This window comes from Schistocerca americana, chromosome 10, assembly GCF_021461395.2.
Source record: "Schistocerca americana isolate TAMUIC-IGC-003095 chromosome 10, iqSchAmer2.1, whole genome shotgun sequence".
Classification (NCBI taxonomy): Eukaryota; Metazoa; Arthropoda; class Insecta; order Orthoptera; family Acrididae; genus Schistocerca; species Schistocerca americana.
Window position 1 is genome coordinate 169,421,793 of NC_060128.1, and position 16,311 is coordinate 169,438,103.

The following is a 16,311-nucleotide window of genomic DNA, read 5'->3' on the forward strand; positions in this document are numbered from 1 at the left end:
CAGATGGAAACGCAGTTCTAAGCAAAGAAGGGAAAGCAGAAAGGTGGAAGGAGTATATAGAGGGTCTATACAAGGGCGATGTACTTGAGGACAATATTATGGAAGTGGAAGAGAATGTAGATGAAGACGAAATGGGAGATACAATATTGCGTGAAGAGTTTGACAGAGCACTGAAAGACCTGAGTCGAAACAAGGCCCCGGGAGTAGACAACATTCCATTATAACTAATGACAGCCTTGGGAGAGCCAGAACTGACAAAACTCTACCATCTAGTGAGCAAGATGCATGAGACAGGCGAAATACCCTCAGACTTCAAGAACAATATAATAATTCCAATCCCAAAGAAAGCAGGTGTTGACAGATGTGAAAATTAACGAACTATCAGTTTAATAAGTCACGGCTGCAAAATACTAACGCGAATTCTTTATAGACGAATGGAAAAACTAGTAGAAGCCGACCTCGGTCAAGATCAGTTTGAGTCCCGTAGAAAAACTGGAACACGTGAGGCAATACTGACCCTACGACATGTCTTAGAAGCCAGATCAAGAAAAGGCAAACCTACATTTCTAGCATTTGTAGAGAAATATTTAGGACAATGTTGACTGGAATACTCTCTTTCAAATTCTGAGGGTGGCAGGGGTAAAATACAGGCAGCGAAATGCTATTTATAATTTCTACAGAAACCAGATGGCAGTTATAAGAGTCGAGGGACATGAAAGGGAAGCAGTGGTTGGGAAGGGAGTGAGACATGGTTGTAGCCTATCCCCGAAGTTATTCAAACTGTATATTGAGCAAGCAGTGAAGGAAACAAAAGAAAAATTCGGAGTAGGTATTAAAATCCATGGAGAAGAAATAAAAACATTGAGGTTCGCCGATGACATTGTAATTCTGTCAGAGACAGCAAAGGACTTGGAAGAGCAGTTGAACGGAATGGATAGTGTCTTGAAGGGAGGATATAAGATGAACATCAACAAAACCAAAACGAGGATAATGGAATGTAGTCGAATAAAGTCGGGTGATGCTGAGGGAATTAGATTAGGAAATGAGACAAAGTAGTAAAGGAATTTTGCTATTTGGGGAGCAAAATAACTGATGATGGTCGAAGTAGAGAGGATATAAAATGTAGACTGGCAATGGCAAGGAAAGCGTTCTGAAGAAGAGAAATTTGTTAACATCGAGTGAAGCTAACGTTTTAGACCTCATAGCAACAAATAGACCGGAACTTTTCGACTCCGTGAATGTAGAAGAGGGTATCAGTGATCATAAGTCAGTGGTTGCATCAATGACTACAAGTGTAATAAGAAATGGCAAGAAAGGAAGGAAAATATATTTGCTTAACAAGAGTGATAGGGCACAAATCGCAGAATATCTGAGTGACCACCATCAAACGTTCATTTCTGAGGAAGAGGATGTGGAACAAAAATGGAAAAAATTCAGAAACATCGTCCAGTACGCCTTAGATAAGTTCGTACCGACTAAGGTCCAAAGCGAGGGGAAAGATCCACCGTGGTATAACAATCATGTACGAAAGGTACTACGGAAACAAAGAAAGCTTCATCATAGGTTTAAGAGTAGTCGAATCATAGCTGATAAGGAAAAGCTGAACGAAGCGAAAAAGAGCGTAAAGAGAGCAATGAGAGAAGCATTCAACGAATTCGAACATAAAACATTAGCAAACAATCTAAACAAGAACCCTAAAAAGTTTTGGTCATATGTAAAATCGGTAAGCGGATCTAAATCCCCTATTCAGTCACTCGTTGACCACGATGGCACCGAAACAGAGGACGACCGAAGAAAGGCAGAAATACTGAATTCAGTGTTCCGAAACTGTTTCACTGCGGAAAATCGTAACACGGTCCCTGACTTCAGCCGTCGCACGGACGCCAAAATGGAAAATATTGAAATAAACGATATCGGAATTGAAAAACAACTGCTATCACTTAGTAGCGGAAAAGCATCCGGACCAGACGAGATACCCTTAAGATTCTACAGTGATTATGCTAAAGAACTTGCCCCCTTTCTATCAGCAATTTATCATAGATCACTGGAAGAACGTAAAGTACCTAGCGACTGGAAGAAAGCGCAGGTCGTTCCCATTTTCAAGAAGGGTCATAAATCAGATGCGAATAATTATAGGCCTATTTCGCTTACGTCAATCTGTTGTAGAATAATGGAACATGTATTGTGTTCTCGTATTATGACGTTCTTAGATAATACAAATCTCCTTCATCATAACCAACATGGATTCCGCAAACAGAGATCATGTGAAACTCAGCTCGCCCTATTTGCCCAAGAAATTCACTGTGCCGTAGACACTGGCGAGCAGATTGATGCCGTATTCCTGGACTTCAAGAAGGCATTTGATACGGTTCCGCACTTACGTTTAGTGAAAAAAATACGAGCTTACGGAATATCGGACCAGGTTTGTGATTGGATTCAGGATTTCCTAGAAGAAAGAACACAACATGTCATTCTTAACGGTTCAAAATCTGCAGATGTAGAGGTAATTTCGGGAGTACCGCAGGGAAGCGTGATAGGACCTTTATTGTTTACAATATACATAAATGACTTAGTTGACAACATCGGTAGCTCCGTGAGGCTATTTGCAGATGACACGGTTGTCTACAAGAAAGTAGCAACATCAGAAGACTCGTACGTACTCCAGGAGGACCTGCAGAGGATTAATGCATGGTGCGACAGCTGGCAGCTTTCCCTAAACGTAGATAAATGTAATATAATGCGCATACATAGGGGCAGAAATCCATTCCAGTACGATTATGCCATAGGTGGTAAATCATTGGAAGCGGTAACGACCGTAAAATACTTAGGAGTTACTATCCGGAGCGATCTGAAGTGGAATGATCACATAAAACAAATAGTGTGAAAAGCAGGCGCCAGGTTGAGATTCATAGGAAGAATTCTAAGAAAATGTGACTCATCGACGAAAGAAGTAGCTTACAAAACGCTTGTTCGTCCGATTCTTGAGTATTGCTCATCAGTATGGGACCCTTACCAGGTTGGATTAATAGAAGAGATAGACATGATCCAGCGAAAAGCAGCGCGATTCGTCATGGGGACATTTAGTCAGCGCGAGAGCGTTACGGAGATGCTGAACAAGCTCCAGTGGCGGACACTTCAAGAAAGGCGTTACGCAATACGGAGAGGTTTATTATCGAAATTACGAGAGAGCACATTCCGGGAAGAGATGGGCAACATATTACTACCGCCCACATATATCTCGCGTAATGATCACAACGAAAAGATCCGAGAAATTAGAGCAAATACGGAGACTTACAAGCAGTCGTTCTTCCCACGCACAATTCGTGAATGGAACAGGGAAGGGGGGATCAGATAGTGGTACAATAAGTACCCTCCGCCACACACCGTAAGGTGGCTCGCGGAGTATAGATGTAGATGTAGATGTATAGATTTAAGTGTCAGGAAGTCGTTTCTGAAAGTAGTAGCATGGAGTGTAGCCATGTATGGAAGTGAAACATAGACGATAACTAGTCTGGACAAGAAGAGAATAGTAGCTTTCGAAATGTGGTGTTACAGAAGAATGGTGAAGATTAGATGGGTAGATCACATAAGTAATGAGGAGGTATTGAATAGGATTGGGGAGAAGAGAAGTTTGTGGCACAACTTGACTAGAAGAAGGGATCGGTTCGTAGGACATGTTCTGAGGCATCAAGGGATCACCAATTTAGTTTTGGAGAGCAGCGTGGAGGGTAAAAATTGTAGAGGGAGACCAAGAGATGAATACACCAAGCAGATTCAGAAGGATGTAGGTTGCACTAGGTACTGGGAGATGAAGAAGCTTGCACAGGATAGAGTAGCATGGAGAGCTGCATCAAACCAGTTTCAGGACAGAAGACCACCACAACAACAACAACAACTACAACAGGATTTTATTCCCTTTATTTTCTGTAATAAACGTAGAAATCGAACTAAGATTGAAGAAATTTTGACTCCATCAGATACATAGAACCAAAATATTAAATTAAGTAGACAAATAAAAGAAAGCGTAGTCAGTTTACCGTTCACTGCTCTCCTCAATAAGCGAGACGTAGTCGAAAAAAAGTACTACAAAACATCACCAGTGTTCTCCTATTGATTCTAATATTTTGAAACTGTGCTCAAGAATCGTGTTGTAATCGAGGATCATAACGCTATTTCCGCTGTGCTAAACGGTGAAAACTGAGGTCGAAGAGATCCGTTTTTCGTGTTAATCTGATCCTTTTCAAGGATACAAACAGATAAAGGCATATTGTATACACACAGGCAGCAGGTCAGCACTGTCTATTTCTGTCGTAAACTATAATGATTTGTAAAGTTTTAAGTATTCTCCATACGTGACGACGCAAGTTTATGGCGGCGCCTGCAGTTTTTAATCTTTTAAAGCAAATAAAGCATTGTGCTTCATTGATACCGCACTTTGTAAAATACCTCCAGAGTAGGAATGGCCAATTATGTAATACAACAGATGTCCAATGACAATGACCAGAAATTACTTTATAGACCACGTGGAACAAGTCTTGCACACTGCATACACACGTGTACCATCTAATAGGCCACGCCGCATAGAAATAGGTACAGTACATTATTGTCTCCGCAACGCTGTACCAATTCCTATGCCATGTGTTTGTTGATCTATCTGCAACGTTATTAAATTGCTCTGGTTGCTTTTCCGATTTTTCTATAATAAAGCAATATTTCAAAACAATCTAAACTTTATGAATAAAAATAGTTGTTTAGATCAAAAACTAAAAATCTTAGGATTGCTGCTGTGGCTAATTCATATTTCGTTGTTTTAATCCGATTACTAATACAAAATAAAACCAAACCTGTTATAGCTTACAGCACACAACTAAACTACCGATATCGGATTTAGCCGGTCCGTTTTTCCCATCCTCAACTGTGCGCGGGAAGAATGACTGCCGGGAAAGCTTTGTATCTGCTCTATTTCCTATGATCTTCACGTTAGTTTGCGATAGTTATGGTGAAATTGAATCTATTGTTATTTCTGCGGAGTCCAAGACACTTAGGCATTTTTTCGGTTTCACATTCACCAACTCACAAGACTTCTTAGTATGGGTGTCTGCTACCTGTGAAAAGTCGCTTCCCCCAGAACGAGCCGCAAGTTCCGCAGAAACGTCCCTCCACAGAAGCGGCCCTCTGCGCAAGTGTTCCAAACCCATTTCACGAGACGTATGAACACAATCTCTGACGTGAATAGTTCAGTTGGGACTGTGTGCATATACAAATGTTTTTGATGTTTTACACTAATGGATATTAAAATTGCTACACCAGAAGAAATGCATATGATAACGGGTATTCATTGGACAAATATATTATACTAGGACTGATACGTGATTACAGTTTCACGCAATTTGGGTGCGTAGATCCTGAGAAATCAGTACCCAGAACAACCATCTCTGGCCGTAATAACGGCCTTGATACGCCTGAGCAATGAGTCAAACAGAGCTTGGATGGCGTGTACAGGTACAGCTGCTCATGCAGCTTCAACACGATACCATAGTTCACCAAGAGTAGTGACTGGTGTATTGTGACGAGCCAGCTGCTCGGCCACCATTGACCAGACGTTTTCAATTGGTGAGAGATCTGGAGAATGTGCTGGACAGGGCAGCAGTCGAACATTTTCTGTATCCAGAAAGGCCCGTACAGGACCTGCAACATGCGGTCGTGCATTATCCTGCTGAAATGTAGGGTTTCGCAGGGATCGAATGAAGGGTAGAGCCACGAGTTATAACACATCTAAAATGTAACGTCTACTGTTCAAAGTGCCGCCAATGCGAACAAGAGGTGACCGATACGTGTAACCAATGGCACCAAATACCGTGACGCGTGGTGATACGCCAGTATGGCGATGACGAATACACGCTTCCAATGTGCGTTCACTGCGATGTCGCCAAACACGGATGCGACCATCATGATGCTGTAAACAGAATCTGGATTCATCCGAAAAAATGACGTTTTGTCATTCGTGCACCCAGGTTCGTCGTCGAGTACACCATCGCAGGCGCCCCTGCCTGTGATGCAGTGTCAAGGGTAACCGCAGCCACGGTCTGTGAGCTGATAGCCCATGCTCCTGCAAACGTCGTCTAACTGTCCGTGCAGATGGTTGCCGACTTGCAAACGTCCCCATCTGTTGACTCAGGGATCGAGACGTGGCTGCACGATCCGTTACAGCCATGCGGATAAGATGGCTGTCATCTCGGCTGCTAGTGATACGAGGCCGTTGGGATCCAGCACGGCGTTCCGTATTACCCTCCTGAACCCACCGATTCCATATTCTGCTAACAGTCATTGGATCTCGACCAATGCGAGCAGCAATGTCGCGATACGATAAACCGCAATCGCGACAGGCTACAATCCGACCTTTATCAAAGTCGGAAACGTGATGGTACGCAATTCTCCTCCTTACACGAGGCACCACAACAAAGCTTCACCAGGCAACGCCGGTCAACTGCTGTTTGTGTATGAGAAATCGGTTGGAACCTTTCCTCACGTGAGCACGTTGTAGGTGTCGTCACCGGCGCCAACCTTGTGTGAATGCTTTGAAAAGCTAATCATTTGCATATCACAGCATCTTCTTCCTGTCGGTTAATTTCCGCGTCTGTAGCTCGTCATCTTCGTGGTGTAGCAATTTTAACGGCCAGTAGTGTAACTTACGTTTACTGTACTGAAGACAGCCACGCAGTGACCGAAACTTACAGTAGGTATACGATGAATACCGTTGTCGACTGACTGCTGTACCCTTTACCACTCGAAGGGAATACCGTCGCTGAGCACGACTGTTTCCCTATGGCATCAGACCACATAAAAATTCTCTTGTCATCTGACATGATCTGCTTACTACTGATTAGTGAGACATAGCAACGCAACGTTGTCACAAAACAAAACTACGAGACGACGAAACAGCTGCTGGCTTCGAGCTCTCGAGGCGAACTAATCTTCCGTAACTTGAAATATTGTTGCTCAACTACAGGAATTCTTTTCTGAGCCTTACAAATCATTCGAAATGAATAACGATTTTCCTCGAAGTAATTAGTGGACTGAAAGCATAAAATCGTTACGCTAGTTAATCTTACAGTGGCAGAGTTACTAAACACAGCCTTCCGGAATTACGTCACCAAATAAGACGAAGTAAATATTCCAGAATTCGCTTCAAGAGCAGCTCCCAACATGAGTAACTTAGAAGTGTATATCCTCGGAATATAGAAACAACTTAAATCACTTAATAAAAGCAGTTCTTCCGGTCCAGACTGTATACCAATTAGGTTCCTTTCAGAGTATGCTGATGCAATAGATCCAGTCGTATACTACCACTCGCTTGACGAAAGATCCGTATTCAAAATTGCACAGTTCGCACCAATATTCAAAAAATGATAGTGGGAGTAATCCACTAAATTACAGGCTTGTATCATTAACGTCGATATGCAGTAGGATTTTGGAACATATATTGTGTTCTAAAATTATGAATTACCTCGAAGGGAACAGTCTATTGACACACGGTCAACACGGATTTAGGAAAACATCGTTCATGTGAAACACAACCAGCTCTTTACTCACACGAAATGTCGAGTGCTATTGACAAGGGATTTGAAATTGATTCCGTATTTCTACATTTCCAGAAAGCTTTTGACAATGTACCACACAACCGGCTCGTAGTGAAATTCCGTGCTTATGGAATATTGTCTCATTTATGTGACTGGATTAGTAATTTTCTGTCAGAGAGGTCACAGTTCGTATCAATTGACGGAAAGTCATCGAGTAAAACAGAAATGATTTCTGGCGATCCGCAAGGTAGTGTTATAGGCCCTCTGCCTAATTATATAAACGATTTAGGAGACAATGTGAGCAGTCGTTTTAGCTTGTTTGCAGATGATACCGTAGTTTATTGTCTAATACAGTCATCAGAAGATCAAATCAAATTGCAAAACGATTTAGAAGAGATATCTGTATGGTGTGAAAATTGGCAATTAACCCAAAATAATGAAAAGCGTGAGGTCATCCCCACAAGTGCTGAAAGGAAACCGTTAAACTTCGATTACACGATAAATCAATCAAATATAAAGGACGTAAATTCAACTAAATACCTAGGAATTACAATTTCGAACAACTTAAATTGGAAAGAACACATTGAAAATGTTGTGGGGAAGACAAACCAAAGACAGCGGTTTATTCGCAGAACAAATAGAAAATGTAACATATCTACTAAAGAGACTGCCTATATTGCACTTGTCCGTCCTCTTTTAGAGTACTGCTGCGTGGTGTGGGATTCTTACCAGGTAGGATTAACGGAGTACATCGAGGAAGTTCAAAGAAAAGCAATACGTTTCGTATTAACGCGAAACAATGGAGAGAGTGTCACGGACATGATACAACAGTCATGATACATCATTAAAACAATGGAGTTTTTCGTTGCGGCGGAATCTTCTCACGAAAATTTCAGTCACCAACTTTTTCCTCCAAGCGCGAAAATATTTTTTTGACTCCGACCTAGATAGGGAGAAACGATCATCATAATAAAATAAGGGAAATCAGAGCTCGCTCGGAAAGATACAGGTGTGTTTACTACAAATGAACCACGTAAACATGAAAGCACTAGAATGTCATTTCACGAAATGTTATTTTCGTGTGCCATTTCTACCATAGTATCTGATCGGTGTGCAGGGCAGAGGTTGGTAGCTCTTAAATTTTCGATGTTCAGGTATAGGAGATTTTAATGCGTGGTAGAGAATGTACACATCAGTGTTATGAACGTGAAAGCTTCTACTTCCTTTTCCCACTCTTAACACCTACGTACACACATTATTTTTTTCTTTGCGGACATCTATTGCAAAGTACTTTCGAATTATGTAAGGATCATTGGCATCCTTGTACAATTAATATTAAAAATCGATACTTGAACTTTTGTGTTCACGTATTGATGTTATGATTAGCGATATAATAGTATGTCACATAATGATTAACCCTAGCACCATTAATCTCGGATCTGTCACATGAATGTCTAAGGGGGAGGGGAACAAAAATTGCCCTCACACTCTTTTCACTTTTTAAAATTTTGTTTGTTTCTTTTGTTTTGATTATTTAATGAACTAGGAATTTCTTTACTAGGTTGCAACACACTTTCCATAGTTATCAGGAACATTACAACAAACACAAATACAATAAATAAGGTAATGAATATGAGAAATATTATTATATTTTTATCTTGAAGCTAACACTTTCATATACATCAGACCTATATTACGAAATCGTAAATGAAAGTGCAATAGAAAACAGCAAATAAGAAAACAGAAAATTAGAGTCAGAAATTACAATTGAGTTTTTCCTTCCTACTCACTTTCACTTTCAATTTCACAACATTTGCTTATGATTGCTTTTGCAGAATGAGTGCAACACACATACTTGGAACACCTGCAACAAACTATAGACACTTTTGACATCTTGTGTTTTTTTATTTTTAGAGTTTTTACTCTTCAAACAGATGTGACATCTTCCTCTTGAATAAAATTCAACAGATTGAACAGTTGTAGTTTCGCTGGGCAGCGTTTTACCTAGAACACTTTCCATTGCAGAGATGATAGGCTTTTGTAAACTCATTATATTCTTTGCTCTTTCTTCTACAGCTGGCCTAACGAGCTGTTGACATAATTCTAGCAGACACAGCCTTCTTACATTATGCTTCTTCTTATTCCAGTTTGGGTTGTTTATCATGAAAATTATTCCAGCATTAAGACAGGCAATGTCTATCAAGGTGAAAAAGAGAGATATGGCCACTTTCTTGTCCCTCGTTTTACTGAATGATGTCGCGTCACGTGATCAATGCTATCTACACCCCCTTTGGTTTCATTATAGTAGAAATTGATGTTTGTCTTTTTTTCTCTGTCGACTCACCCACCTTGTTATCATTGTGTTGTGTGGAAAGAAGTAAGAGATTCTTAGTAGGCTTAAGTTTGGAGATGTATGAAAACAAGGTAACTGGTGCGTTGCCTGTTTTCGGATCTGTGAATAAGAACTTAAAGGAATATAGATCTCGACCCTGCGTCTTCTTTAGCTGTTCTGGTAGTCTTATTTAGCTGTTCTGGTATGTGCTTTCTGTTACTCTTCAATGCTCCCACTAAAGTTAACTTGTCATCATTGTAAAGCTCCTCAGCTAGGTCTATGTATGTATAATAACAATCTGTTTTTATATTTCTTCCAGCGGATTCACTAGGCGTCTAACAACTGCCGTTGCACTCCCTTCCTCGGCAGGTCGTTCATCCATCCCTACATAGACCTCCATTTTTAGAATACACCAGGAGTGTGCATCTGATAACATCCTAATCAATATGACGTAGTTCTCAGGCTTGTCTTTCATAAAGACCTTAAAGACATTTTCCTCGAACTAGGGAGAGCATTTCATCGATCGTTAGATCTGCTCTTGGTATGTAGTGTTTCACAAACATTTCGTCAGTTTTGTTTAAAACTTCACGAAGGGGGCAAAACTTAACCTGCTTTCATCTTTCGGTTCTTGTTTCTTTATCATCAAATCTAATCAGCGACGGAAGTTCTCCACATCGAATACGACTCGTTGTAGTTATGTAGATATTCTTTCCCAGTACTTTCCCCCATAAGACCTCAAGAGGCAATCTAGTGTCATTATTTGGGGCCATGAGTATCAAAATCTCAATGAAGGCGTACATTTTTTCAATGGTTGTAAGTTTTAAGTTCTTATTACGAGCTTCTTGGTTTGTATAGTCCACGATAATCTTCATTATTTCGGGCGTTATAAACTTTTTGAAAGATTCTGACACACTAGAGGTCAAGCCTTTATAAGTCAAACCTTCACAACAATTCACTATATTTTGTACTGACCTGCGAAGTTGACTTGGAGGCGCAGTAAAATATTCCCTACAGCTTTTTGCTGTAACAATGATGCTGGAAGCAGCTGCATGCTGTTCATCAGGGGATGAACTCCGTGAAATTGACTCATTTTCAATTGCTGTGTCATTTTCGTATGTCACAACTGTATCATCTTCTTCTGGATCACTTTCATCACCTTCACTTGCTTAATTTATTATTGCTGCCACCTTTTCACCTGTGAGAAACCTCTGATACTGACGGGCCATTTTATTAGAACTGCGAGTAATGTAGAACTGCACGAACAACAAAGGAGATTTATTTCAAAACAACAATGGTAACACAATACAGCTGTACCAACAGTCAAAAACTGCATTTCTTTCTGCCATATTTAGAAAAATTTTAATGAGAAAAGTTGTCTCACCGACGTCTAAGGGGGGGGGGGGGGTCAAAACAGCCTGCACTTAATTTAAATAATTCACGAAAATTAAATAGATAAATAAATTTAAATAATTAACAACCATTATAAAACCATGACAGCACCTACTCTAGATATTTTTCTACAATTACCTAAATTCTTGCTTCTTCACTCCAACAAATAGATATATTACACAAATAAAACAAATACTGCTGGCAATTTTTGCCCCCCTTAGTGGTGCTGGGGTTACGACGGTTAATGCCTTCATGTAGGAGTGCCCTCTCAGGTGCGAGTTATTGTCGTCAATAATTTACGAATTAAGCATGAAAAACTCTTCTTTTATAATTTAAACTATGTAGTTTCAAGGTAACAGAGCCTTGAAAATTTGTTACAAACACGCCATTATTATCATTAAATGTCACTTAATGACCCATCAACGACATAAACCTTCAAGAGAGAATATGACACCCAAGACAGGATGAAGTTCTGGAGTAATATAACCTCGCGGTTCGTGGAGTCGAAAGTATTAGTTTCATTTTAGTGTTGTTGACACACTCTAGGACTTTCTTACGAATGTAATACAAGCATGGTCTGCAAGAAACGACGTCATTTGCTTTCCGTCTGAATTGAGAACGAAGGATGAAATAAATATTTAGCTATTTCCGAGAGCAACCTAAGAGGACAGCATAAACTGTCGCAACTGAAACATGCAAACAATTAAATTCATATTCTCCTTTTTCATGGATATTTGGCTCTTTATTTCTGAACATGTGACGCCTTTCGAGTGCGTGGTAAGGCAGGAACTTAAGAGGACAGTTTAAATTGCTGCGACTAAAACGAGGAGCACTGACATTCGTATTATTTCTTGTCGCAAATATTTCGCTGTTTTTTTACGAATGTGTGGTGATTTCCGAGTGTGTGTTTAGGCGGAAACCTGAGAATACAGCCACTAGATTATGGTGCAGCTTTAAATGCTGCTACTAAAACGAGTTGCAATAAAATTGGTATTCTTTCTTATCACAAATATTTGGCTCTTTATTTCCAATATGTGGCGACTTCCGAGTGTGAGGTTAGACAGGAACCTAAGAGAACTGCTTAATTACTGCGAGTGAATCGAGGAGCAATGAACTTCATATTCTTCCTTGTCTCAAAGTCGATATTATGTGTTATCCACTTGTATGTTTTTGTCAAGGAGATAAACTCTATCTCTTTGGTTGTTGTTATCTGCGTCTCGCAGCGTGTTTTCTTTATTTTCTTCAGTGAATAAATCAGTTAAAACTAGTTGTTTCTTGCTTCCAACATGCTCTTCTAACAGTTGGCTGCATAATTTAATGAAGCCTCGTTCAAAATCACACCATATCGTACACAATCAAAACACAGCCTTAGTCCACAACTGCCCAAACACAACGCTTTGCTTTTTTTCAAAGCCGTTTAGACGTGTGCGGACACCGAAACCTCGTTTCTCACTGGCCGAAGCCACTGTCGTCTCAAAGACGTCATGTAGAGAAACAAGTACAGACAACGCAGCCGTGAATATGCGGTGGTTGATCAATGCGCACAAAAAAATATAAAATGTGCAAGCTAAAGAGACGTAATAAATAGAATAAATGGTATATGGCAAATTATTATAGACGCCTGTCTACGTCTACATCTACATCCATACTCCGCAAGCCAAATGACGGTGTGTGGCGAAGGTTTTTCAAAGAAATAGGAAGTAAAATACAAGATTTTTTTTGTGTAAAACAATGTGCACCAGTGTAAAGTCTTTGTAGGTAAATATTTTGTTTGTATGTCTTCATTAACTATGTGAATCCTGTATGTAAATTCATGAAATGTATTCGCAGTTGCGAATATGGACAACCATCAGCTGTATAATGCAATGACGACAGTGAATATTGTGCCGGAGCGGGACTCGAACCCTGATTTCATATTATTAGACTATCCGAGCACGTGTCACAGCCACACCCAAACTTCCGTATGTTGTCAGGCATGTGTCTACTACCTGTATTCATACATTCATTACGTATATTTCAGTACAGGGGAGCCATTTTAATTGAAAGTCCCTTGCCTGGTATCGGCGGCTAAGTGGGATACTGCAGTGTGATATTGCTGGCGACTTTCAAATAAAATGTTTCCCCCCGTACGGCAGTATACATAACAGATGTACAGGTGTAGGCTCTGAACAGGTATGGAAGTATGGGTGCGGGTGTGAAATGTGCTCGAATAGCGCAATGGCAGGGGATTAGCTGCCCTCTTAGTAAAAAAAAAACTGAGTATATGAATCAATGACGAACTTCAACAGGTGTCGTGGGCAACCGTCCCGAACAAACGCAACGAACAATGTTGTTGTTGTTGTTGTGGTCTTCAGTCCTGAGACTGGTTTAATGCAGCTCTCCATGCTACACTATCCTGTGCAAGCTTCTTCATCTCCCACTACTTACTGCAACCTACATCCTTCTGAATCTGCTTAGTGTATTCATCTCTTGGTCTCCCTCTACGATTTTTACCCTCCACGCTGCCCTCCAATGCTAAATTTGTGATCCCTTGATGCCTCAGAACATGTCCTGCGAACCGGTCCCTTCTTCTTGTCAAGTTGTGCCACAAACTTCTCTTCTCCCCAATCCTATTCAGTACCTCCTCATTAGTTATGTAATCTACCCATCTAATCTTCAGCATTATTCTGTAGCACCACATTTCGAAATCTTCTATTCTCTTCTTCTCCAAACTATTTATCCTCCATGTTTCACTTCCATACATGGCTACAATCCATACAAATACTTTCAGAAAAGACTTCCTGACACTTAAATCTATACTCGATGTTAACCAATTTCTCTTCTTCAGAAACGCTTTCCTTGCCATTGCCAGTCTACATTTTATATTCTCTCTATTTCGACCATCATCAGTTGTTTTGCTCCCCAAATAGCAAAACTCCTTTACTACTTTAAGTGTCTCATTTCCTAATCTAATTTCCTCAGCATCACCCGATTAAATTCGACTACATTCCATTAACCTCGTTTTGCCTTTGACTTATATCCTCCTTTCAAGACACTGTCCATACCGTTCAACTGCTCTTCCAAGTCCTTTGCTGTCTCTGACAGAATTACAATGTCATCGGCGAACCGTAAAGTTTTTATTTCTTCTCCATGGATTTTAATACCTACTCCGAATTTTTCTTTTGTTTCCTTTACTGCTTGCTCAATATACAGATTGAATAACATCGGGGAGAGGCTACAACCCTGTTTCACTCCCTTCCGAACCGCTGCTTCCCTTTCGTGCCCCTCGACTCTTATAACTGCCATCTGGTTTCTGTGCAAAATAGCCTTTCGCTCCCTGTATTTTACCCCTGCCACCTTTAGAATTTGAAAGAGAGTATTCCAGTCAACATTGTCAAATGCTTTCTTTAAGTCTACAAATGCTAGAAACGTCGGTTTCCCTTTCCTTAATCTTTCCTCTAAGATAAGTCGTAAGGTCAGTATTGCCTCACGTGTTCCAACATTTCTACGGAATCCAAACTGATCTTACGCGAGGTCGGCTAATACCAGTTTTTCCATTCGTCTGTAAATAATTCGCGATAGTATTTTGCAGATGTGGCTTATTAAACTGATAGTTCGGTAATTTTCACATCTGTCAACACCTGCTTTATTTGATATTGGAATTACTATATTCTTCTTGATGTCTGAGGGTATTTCGCCTGTCTCATACATCTTGATCAGCAGATGGTAGAGTTTGGTCAGCACTGCCTCTCCTAAGGTCGAAAAAAATAAGATTAAAAAAAATTGTCTGGTGACCGTCCCGATAAGCAGGACCTCCGTGTTCGAGCCCCGGTCCGTCATAAATTTTTATTAACGTCATTCCACTCTACAGCTGATGGTTGTCCATATTCGAAAATGCGAATACATATCATGTCGCAAGGAACGTTGGATCGTAATTCTGAATAATACAGGTATCGCAATATCGTACGTACGTAAATTGTTTTGTGGTGTGTCGAATGCGAAGATTAATAACACTGTAGTAAATCAAGGCAACTAGAAACAGTGAGGTAGGCCATTCGGGGGGTCACGCTGATATTGGCTAATGCATATAACATCTTCGGGAATACTTCTACCCCGAGAGCTTAACACCAGTCTCATGAGGTGCGTGTAGTTAAGTGCTGATACATATTATTAAGCACCGCTTCCATCTAAAACTATAAGACATTAACATTTGTAGGTTATCACGATAGCCATATTCACGGAATTTAATACACTACTGGCCATTGGAAGCGTGTATTCGTCATCGCCATACTGGCGTTTCACCCGGCGTGACGGTATGGGGTGCCATTGGTTACAAGTCTCGGTCACCTCTTGTTCGCACTGACGGCAGTTTGAACAGTGGACGTTACATTTCAGATGTGTTACGACCTGTGGCTCTACCCTTCATTCGATCCCGGCGGAACCCTACATTTCAGCAGGATAATGCACGACCGCATGTTGCAGGTCCTATACGGGCCTTTCTGGATACAGAAAATGTTCGACTGCTGCCCTGTGCAGCACATTCTCCAGATCTCTCACCAATTGAAAACGTCTGGTCAATGGTGGCCGAGCAACTGGCTCGTCACAATACGCCAGTCACTACTCTTGATGAACTGTGGTATCGTGTTGAAGCTGCATGAGCAGCTGTACCTGTACGCGCCATCCAAGCTCTGTTTGACTCAATGCCCAGGCGTATCAAGGCCGTTATTACGGCCAGAGGTGTTTGTTCTGGGTACTGATTTCCCAAGATCTATGCACCCATATTGCGTGAAAATGTAATCTCATGTCAGTTGTAGTATAATATATTTGTCCCATGAATACCCGTTTATCATCTGCATTTCTTCTTGGTGTAGTAATTTTAATGGCCAGTAGTATAGATGTGGATGTAGTTTAGGTATGTAACAAGTGGACTGATTAGGGAAGGAAATCTGTTGCGTCCTTTTCAAAGGAACTATCCCGGCAATCATATTATGTTATTTACGGAGACTGCGGAACGCTTTAATCTGGATGGCC